We start from the raw sequence: 9,120 nt of genomic DNA, 5'->3' as shown, positions 1-9,120 counted from the left end.
AACGGCCAACTATACATGCCAACAACTTTGAACTAAAGCCACAGATCATCACCCTTGTTCAGAACAATTGTTCATTCGGAGGAAGTGTCCAAGAAGACCCCAATCAACATCTAACCACCTTCCTGAGGATATGCGATACTGTGAAGTCTAATGGTGTTCATCCTAACACTTATAGATTACTTCTGTTCCCTTTCTCACTCAAGGACAAAGCATCTAAATGGCTGGAATCCTTTCCAAAGGAGAGTTTAGCAACCTGGGAAGATGTGGTGAACAAATTCTTGGCAAGATTCTATCCTGCTCAACGGATCAACAGGTTGAGAGCTGAGGTACAAACCTTTAGGCAGCAAGATGGTGAGACTCTATATGAAGCATGGGAGAGGTTTAAGGACCTGACAAGAAGATGCCCGCCGGATATGTTCAATGAATGGGTGCAGTTGCACATTTTCTATGAAGGTCTTTCATATGAATCAAAGAAAGCAGTAGACCACTCATCCGGGGGATCTCTGAACAAGAAGAAGACCATTGAAGAAGCCATAGATGTCATTGAGACTGTAGCTGAGAATGACTATTTCTATGCTTCTGAAAGAGGCAACACTAGAGGAGTGATGGAGCTGAACAACGTGGATGCACTGCTAGCTCAAAACAAGATGATTACCAAGCAATTAGCTGACCTCACCAAGAAGATGGAGAGGAATCAAGTAGCAGCAATCACCACTTCAGCAGCAACTCAAGAAGGAGTGAATGAAGAGGCAGAGGGTGATCAGGAACAGGCCAACTACATTGGAAATTCACCTAGGCAGCACCATGACCCATACACCAAAACATATAATCCTGGTTGGAGGAACCACCCAAACTTTGGGTGGGGAAATCAACAAGACCAAGGCCAAGATCAGAGACGCCATAACCCCAACAACAATGCAACTCACCAACATTCCACACAGAGATCATATCAGCACCCACCTAACAACACACCTCAACATCCATACCAAAGTCAAAATGGCCTTTCTCACCCCTCCAATCTCAACTCACCATCATCTGAAGATAGACTCTCCAGGATTGAAACCCTACTTGAAGGCATATGCAAGGAAATTCAAGATAACAAGGTGTTCAAAGAGGAGTTGCGAGCCAATATCAAGAATCAGGGAGACACCATCAAGAGGTTGGAATTTCAAGTGGGATACCTATCTGAGAAGATTCCCAAACCTACTGATAGCTTCCCAAGTGACACAGAGAAAAATCCGAGAGGTGAAGCAAAGAAAGTCAGATGGGAAGATTGCAAGATGGTTACTATAAGTGATAAGGAGACTGAGGAAGAGCTGAATAAACCATCAGAATAATCTGAAGATACATCAGCAGGAAAGCAGGAAGAGAATCCTCAGGAAACCACAATTATGCAGAAAGAGTTGCTGAGGCTCTATGCACCCTTTCCCCAATTACTAAATGGTGGTGTAGAGAAGAGAATATACTCAAGGTTTCTGGACATATTTGCATCCTTCCATGTAAACATACCATTCATCAAGGCTCTCTAACAAATGCCCTCATACATCAAGTATATGAAGGAGCTACTGACCAGGAAAAGCTCACTCAAGGGAGGACAAATCATAGTGATGAACAAGGAGTACAGTGCTCTCATTCAACCAGAGCTGCCTACAAAAAGAAAGGACCCAGGGAGTTTTCACATCCCCTGTGCCATAGGAGAAACAACTTTTGACAAAGGACCCTGTGATCTGGGAGCAAGCATCAACTTAATGCCTTTATCCCTTATGAAGAGGCTGCAAATTAATGAGCTGATGCCCACAGACGTAGTCATCAGGCTAGCGGACAAAACTCAAAAACAAGCAATTGGAGTGGTTGAAAACATGCTGGTGAAGGTTGGGAACTACTTCCTTCCCACAAACTTTGTCATACTGGAAATGGAAGAAAGTCACCTTCACCCAATCATATTGGGAAGACCATTCTTAGCTACAGCCAGAGCGCTCATAGATGTGGAGTGAGGAGAGCTAATACTGAGGATACATGACAAACAACTCACCTTCAACGTCTTCAAACCCTCACAAGAAGCAAGTCAGGAAGGCAAGGAACTAAGGGCAGAGCATGACAGAGCAATGGTGGGAGAAAAAAGCATTAAAGCACAAGCTGTACACCCTGGAATTCCTTTGGGTGATGAACAAGAGAATCAGCAGCTGTCACAGCTAAAGGAAACTCAAGTGGATCCAAAACCACCAGAATCATATGAGACCAGCAACAAAATCTTCCTAGGGAAAGAGACCACAAAGAGCAGGATAACAGCAAAAGAAACAAAGAAAAAAGTACCAATGAGATTGAGGAATAAAAAGATCCCTACAGAAGATTTCACTCCAGGGGATAAAGTGATCTCAGCTTACTTCCTAGATATCCCACCTCATCTCCCCACCATCCCATCTCAGTTACTTAAGGTTTTCACCATCAACAAAGTTCTCTCCCTAGAACATGTGGAGATCATTGATGAAGCCAATGGATATAGGTTTACTGCAAGAGGGTAACATCTGAAGCATTACCAACCACCATGACAAAGGCAGAACGTCAAGCTAGTGACACTAAAGAAGCGCTTCATGGGAGGCAACCCATGTTTTACATGCTTTTAAAAGTAGTTAATAAAGCAAGGTTCAGGGATTTCAACTCAACTTGACATGCACTTGAATGAATCCTTTTGTGCAACATATAGTGAGGAACAAGTTTGGTGTTCAAGGCACACTAAGAGAACATAAATGTAACCCATATCATGTCACTCTTAGGGGTCTTGAAAAAATCTTTTACACCACATGGCACCAAACTAAGTTTGGTGTTGCCAATGTTGCATACATGGATGTTGAGTAGTCAGTTGGTGTGCACTCATGAACAGCACTTAGTAGTTAGAAACAAAAACTTTAAAAAGTAGTTATTCTTTTAATTTTGCCACCACTTTCCACAAGTTTTCTTTTAATCATATTTCTTTTATTTTGTAGGAGAATTGGTGGGACAATTGAAGGGTTCGGCTACCACAAAAGGAGAGGACTATACACGTGTCTCCAAGGGGATTGCATTGGTAATTGTTGCCATGCAACATTGGAAGAAGAACAAGCTTGGAAACTGAACCAACACCATCATAAAGTTGATGATCCTTATGCTCATCCCATGCTAAACCCCATCCGTCCATCACACAACCACCCCATCTATCCATACCTTCCACCACCTTCACACATCAACTCCTACTCATGACATCATCAAGCTCCAAGAGGCAAAAGAGGAAGGAACCGGTGGAGAGCATTCCTTTCGATGAAAGGAGATTCAAAACGGCATTCCATGAACTCGAATTTGAACAAATAAAGCTCAAAAAGATACTGTCTGAGTTAACATTTCAACTTAATGAGGAAGAGTGCCCACAGATTCGAGAGAAGATTGAACAAAGGGTTTGACAAAGGCTCACGAACCCAGAAGCAAAGATAAATGCAAACCTCATCAAAGAGTTCTATGCAAATGTGGTCAGAGAAGACAAAACCAAGGCCCCCACCTTCAAAAGCTAAGTAAGAGGAAAAGAGGTGGACTTCAGCCCCAATGCGATAACAAGAACTCTTCAGCTGAAATCACCACATTTTGATGAGCCTAGTGATGAGCGGATAATTTATACGCTTTTTGGCATTGTTTTTAGTATATTTTTAGTATATTTTAATTAGTTTTTATTATATTTTTATTAGTTTTTATTTAAAAAATCACATTTCTGGACTTTACTATGAGTTTGTGTATTTTTCTGTAATTTTAGGTATTTTCTGGCTGAAATTGAGGGACCTGAGCAAAAATCTAATTCAGAGGCTGAAAAAGGACTGCAGATACTGTTGGATTCTGACCTCCCTGCACTCAAAGTGGATTTTCTGGAGCTACAGATACCCAATTGGTACGCTCTCAATTGCGTTGGAAGGTAGACATCCTGGGCTTTCCAGCAATATATAATAGTCCATACTTTTCCCGAGATTTGATGGCCCAAACTGGCGTTCCAAGTCAGCTCAAGAATTCTGGCGTTTAACTCCAAAACTGGCACAAAAACTGGAGTTAAACGCCCAAACTGGCACAAAAGCTGGCGTTTAACTCCAAGAAAAGTCTCTACACGAAAATGCTTCAATGCTCAGCCCAAGCACACACCAAGTGGGCCCGGAAGAAGATTTCTACATTAATTACCTATTTCTGTAACCCTAGGCTACTAGTTTTCTATAAATAGGACCTTTTTCTATTGTATTTTGATACATACTTTTCATCTATCTTTTTACTCAGACTTTGATAGACCTTTTCACATTTGGGGCTGGCCTCACGGCCATGCCTAGACCCTCTTGTTCTTATGTATTCTCAACGGTGGAGTTTCTACACACCATAGATTAAGGTGTGGAGCTCTGCTGTTCTTCATGAATTAATACAAAATACTATTGTTTTTCTATTCAACTCAAGTCTATTTCTTCTCCAAGATATTCATTCGTTCTTCAACTTGATGAATGTGATAATCCGTGACACTCATCATCATTCTTACCTATGAACATGTGCCTGACAACCACCTCTGTTCTACTAGCAATGGCCTAAATGCGTATCTCTTGGGTTTCTAATCTAAGATTGGAACCTTCGTGGTATAGGCTAGAATTATTGGCGGCCATTCCTGAGATTCGGAAAGTCTAAACCTTGTCTGTGGTATTCCGAGTAGGATCTAGGAAGGGATGACTGTGACGAGCTTCAAACTCGCGATTGTGGGGCGTGTGACAGACGCAAAAGGATCAATAGATCCTATTTCGACATGATCGAGAACCGACAGCTGATTAGCCGATGTTGTGACAGAGCATCAGGACCATTTTCACTGAGAGGACGGGATGTAGCCATTGACAACGGTGATGCCTAACATAAAGCTTGCCATGGAAAGGAGTATGAATGATTGGAAGAAGGCAATAGGAAAGCAGAGGTTCAAGGGGAACAAAGCATCTTCATACGCTTATATGAAATCCACCAATGAATTACATAAGTATCTCTATCTTTATTTTATATTTATTTTCATCACCTTAAACTCCATAACCATTTGAATCCGCCTGACTAAGATTTACAAGATGACCATAGCTTGCTTCAAGCTGACAATCTCCGTGGGATCGACCCTTACTCACGTAAGGTTTATTACTTCGACGACCCAGTGCACTTGCTGGTTAGTTGTGCGGAATTGTGACAAAGTGTGATTCACGTTTGAGAGCTCCAAGTCTTTGGCGTCTGATACCAGGGCATTTTGGCCAGTTTCACTGACCTTTTCCTTACTATTTTAGGGTAGTTTCATGCATTTTCTTAGGAAATAATCAAGTTTTGGGTAGAATTTCACTTACATCTTGATTTAAGCATACATTGAACACTTTATATGATTTCATGAGAATTTTGCATGAATTAGATGACAAATTGGATGATGCATGTCTCATGATGTGGATTAGAACTTTGATGCACTGTATTGCTTGATTTCAGGACAAAGGAAGCAAGAAAGAGCCACGTTGGCAGCCACGTTAGTCTAACTAACGTGACCACCAACGTGAAAGGGGAGCTAGCTTGCAACGTGGTATGCGAAATTGTTGTTCATTCTCTCCCTGGCAATGGCTCCAAAAACTGGTGCACAACACCATGGTCCAGACATAACTTCACAACTTCGCACAACTAACCAGCAAGTGCACTAGGTCGTCCAAGTAATAAAACCTTACGTGAGTAAGGGTCGATCCCACGGAGATTGTTGGTATGAAGCAAGCTATGGTCATCTTGTAAATCTCAGTCAGGCGGATATCAAATAGTTATGGAGTTTTCGAATATTAATAATAAATAAACAGAAAATAAAGATAGAAATACTTATGTAATTCATTGGTGGGAATTTCAGATAAGCATATAGAGATGCGTTCGTTCCTCTGAACCTCTGCTTTCCTGCTGTCTTCATCCAATCAATCCTACTCCTTTTCATGGCTGGCTTTATGTAAGGGCATCACCGTTGTCAATGGCTACATCCCATCCTCTTGTGAAAAAGGTCCAAATGCTCTGTCACGGCACGGCTAATCATCTGAGGTTCTCGATCATACTGGAATAGGATTCACCCTCCTTTTGCGTCTGTCACTACACCCAGCACTCGCGAGTTTGAAGTCCGTCACAGTAATTCAATCCCTGAATCCTACTCAGAATACCACAGACAAGGTTTAGACTTTCCGGATTCTCATGAATGCCGCCATCAATCTAACTTATACCACGAAGATTCTGATTAAGAGATCCAAGAGATACTCATTCAATCTAAGGTAGAACAGAAGTGGTTGTCAGGCACGCGTTCATAGAAAATGATGATGATTGTCACGTTCATCACATTCATGTTGGAGTACGAATGAATATCTTAGAAGTGGACTAAGTTGAATTGAATATAAAAACAGTAGTACTTTGCATTAATTCATGAGGAACAGCAGAGCTCCACACCTTAATCTATGGAGTGCAGAAACTCTACCGTTTGAAAATACATAAGTGATAATGGTCCAGGCATGGCCGAATGGCCAGCCCCCATGCAAGTCTAAGATAGCATAAAACTGATCAAAGATGTCTAATACAATAGTAAAAAGTCCTATTTATACTAAACTAGTTACTAGGGTTTACAGAAGTAAGTAATTGATGCATAAATCCACTTCCGGGGCCCACTTGGTGTGTGCTTGGGCTGAGCTTGAAGTTTACACGTGGAGAGGTCATTCTTGGAGTTGAACGCCAGTTTGTAACATATTTCTGGCGTTCAACTCTGGCTTGTGACGTGTTTCTGGCGTTTAACTCCAGACTGCAGCGTAGAACTGGCGTTCAACGCCCTTTTGCGTCATCTAAACTCGGCCAAAGTATGGAGTATTATGTATTGCTGAAAAGCCCTGGATGTCTACTTTCCAACGCAATTAGAAGCGCACCATTTTGAGTTCTATAGCTCCAGAAAAGCCACTTTGAGTGCAGAGAGATCAGAATCCAACAACATCAGCAGTCCTTCTTCAACCTCTGAATCTGATTTTTGCTCAAGTCCCTCAATTTCAGCCAGAAAATACCTGAAATCATAGAAAAACACACAAACTCATAGTAAAGTCCAGAAATGTGAATTTAACATAAAAACTAATGAAAACATCCCTAAAAGTAACTAGATTCTACTAAAAAATACTAAAAACAATGCCAAAAAGCGTATAAATTATCCGCTCATCACAACACCAAACTTAAATTGTTGCTTGTCCCCAAGAAACTGAAAATCAAATAGGATAAAAAGAAGAGAATATACTATAAATTCCAAAATATCAATGAAACATAGCTCCAATCAGATGAGCGAGACTTGTAGCTTTTTGCCTCTTGAATAGTTTTGGCATCTCACTTTATCCATTGAAGTTCAGAATGATTGGCATCTATAGGAACTCAGAGTTCAGATAGTGTTATTGATTCTCCTAGTTCAGTATGTTGATTCTTGAACACAGCTACTTTATGAGTCTTGGCCGTGGCCCTAAGTACTTTGTTTTCCAGTATTACCACCGGATACATAAATGCCACAGACACATAACTGGGTGAACCTTTTCAAATTGTGACTCAGCTTTGCTAAAGTCCCCAGTTAGAGGTGTCCAGGGTTCTTAAGCACACTCTTCTTTTGCTTTGGACCTTGACTTTAACCACTCAGTCTCAAGTTTTCACTTGACACCTTCACGCCACAAGCACATGGTTAGGGACAGCTTGGTTTAGCCGCTTAGGCCAGGATTTTATTCCTTTAGGCCCTCCTATCCACTGATGCTCAAAGCCTTAGGATCCTTTTTATTTACCCTTGCCTTTTGGTTTTAAGGGTTATTAGCTTTTTTCTCTTGCCTCTTGGTTTTAAGAGCTTTTGGCTTTTTCTGCTTGCTTTTTCTTTTTCTATTTTTTTTTTGCCATTTTTTTCTCTTTTTTTTTTTTTGCAAGCTTTCTGTATTCACTGCTTTTTCTTGCTTCAAGAATCAATTTTATGATTTTTCAGATTATCAGATAACATGTCTCCTTGTCATCATTCTTTCAAGAGCCAACATATTTAACATTCTAAAACACCAACTTCAAAAGACATATGCACTGTTCAAGCATTCATTCAGAAAACAAGAAGCATTGTCACCACATCAATATAATTAAACTAAGTTCAAGGATAAATTCGAAACTCATGTACATCTTGTTCTTTTGAATTAAAACAGTTTTCATTTAAGAGAGGTGATGGATTCATAGGACATTCATAACTTTAAGATATAGTTACTAACTACTAATGATCATGTAATAAGACACAAACATAGATAAGCACTTAACATAGAGAAAACGAAAAACAGAGAATGTAAGAACAAGGAATGAGTCCACCTTAGTGATGGTGGCGTTTCCTTCTTGAGGAACCAATGATGTCCTTGAGCTCTTCTATGTCTCTTCCTTGTCTTTGTTGCTCCTCCCTCATTGCTTTTTGATCTTCTGAAGGATGATGGAGTGCTCTTGATGTTCCATCCTTAATTGTCCCATGTTGGAACTTAATTCTCCTAGGGAGGTGTTGATTTGCTCCCAAAAGTTTTGTAGAGGAAGGTGCATCCCTTGAGGTATCTCAGGGATTTCTTGATGGTGAGCTTCCTCATGTGTTTCTTGAGCTCCATGAGCAGGCTCTCTTGTTTGCTCCATCTTTTTCTTAGTGATGGGCTTCTCTTCCTCAATGGGAATGTCTCCTTCTATGAAAGCTCCAGCTGAGTAACATAGATGGCAAATAAGATGAGGAAAAGCTAGCCTTGCCCAAGGGGAGGGCTTTTCGGCTATTTTGTAGAGTTCAAGGGAGATGACTTCATGAACTTCTACTTCCTCTCCAATCATGATGCTATGAATCATGATGGCCCGATCCACAGTAACTTCAGATCGGTTGCTAGTGGGGATAATGGAGCGTTGGATGAACTCCAACCATCTTCTAGCCACAGGCTTAAGGTCCAGTCTTCTTAATTGAACCGGCTTGCCTTTGGAGTCAATCTTCCATTGAGCTCCTTCCACACATATGTCCATGAAGACTTGGTCCAACCTTTGATTAAAGTTGACCCTTCTTGTGTAGGGGCGTGCATCTCCTTACATCATAGG

General features: G+C 40.9%; 1 non-coding gene across 1 annotated transcript; it reads right to left on the bottom strand.

The window, feature by feature from the left end:
• Positions 1–311: 311 nt before the first annotated feature.
• Positions 312–418, bottom strand: LOC148567893 (small nucleolar RNA R71). The gene has a single exon (XR_015881554.1). It is a non-coding gene; the product is annotated as a small nucleolar RNA R71 (small nucleolar RNA).
• Positions 419–9,120: the final 8,702 nt, after the last annotated feature.

The sequence above is a fragment of the Arachis ipaensis genome, chromosome B4 (genome assembly GCF_059453495.1).
Source record: "Arachis ipaensis isolate K30076 ecotype BB chromosome B4, ASM5945349v1, whole genome shotgun sequence".
Classification (NCBI taxonomy): domain Eukaryota; kingdom Viridiplantae; phylum Streptophyta; class Magnoliopsida; order Fabales; family Fabaceae; genus Arachis; species Arachis ipaensis.
This window is presented reverse-complemented; position numbering and strand designations above follow the sequence as displayed.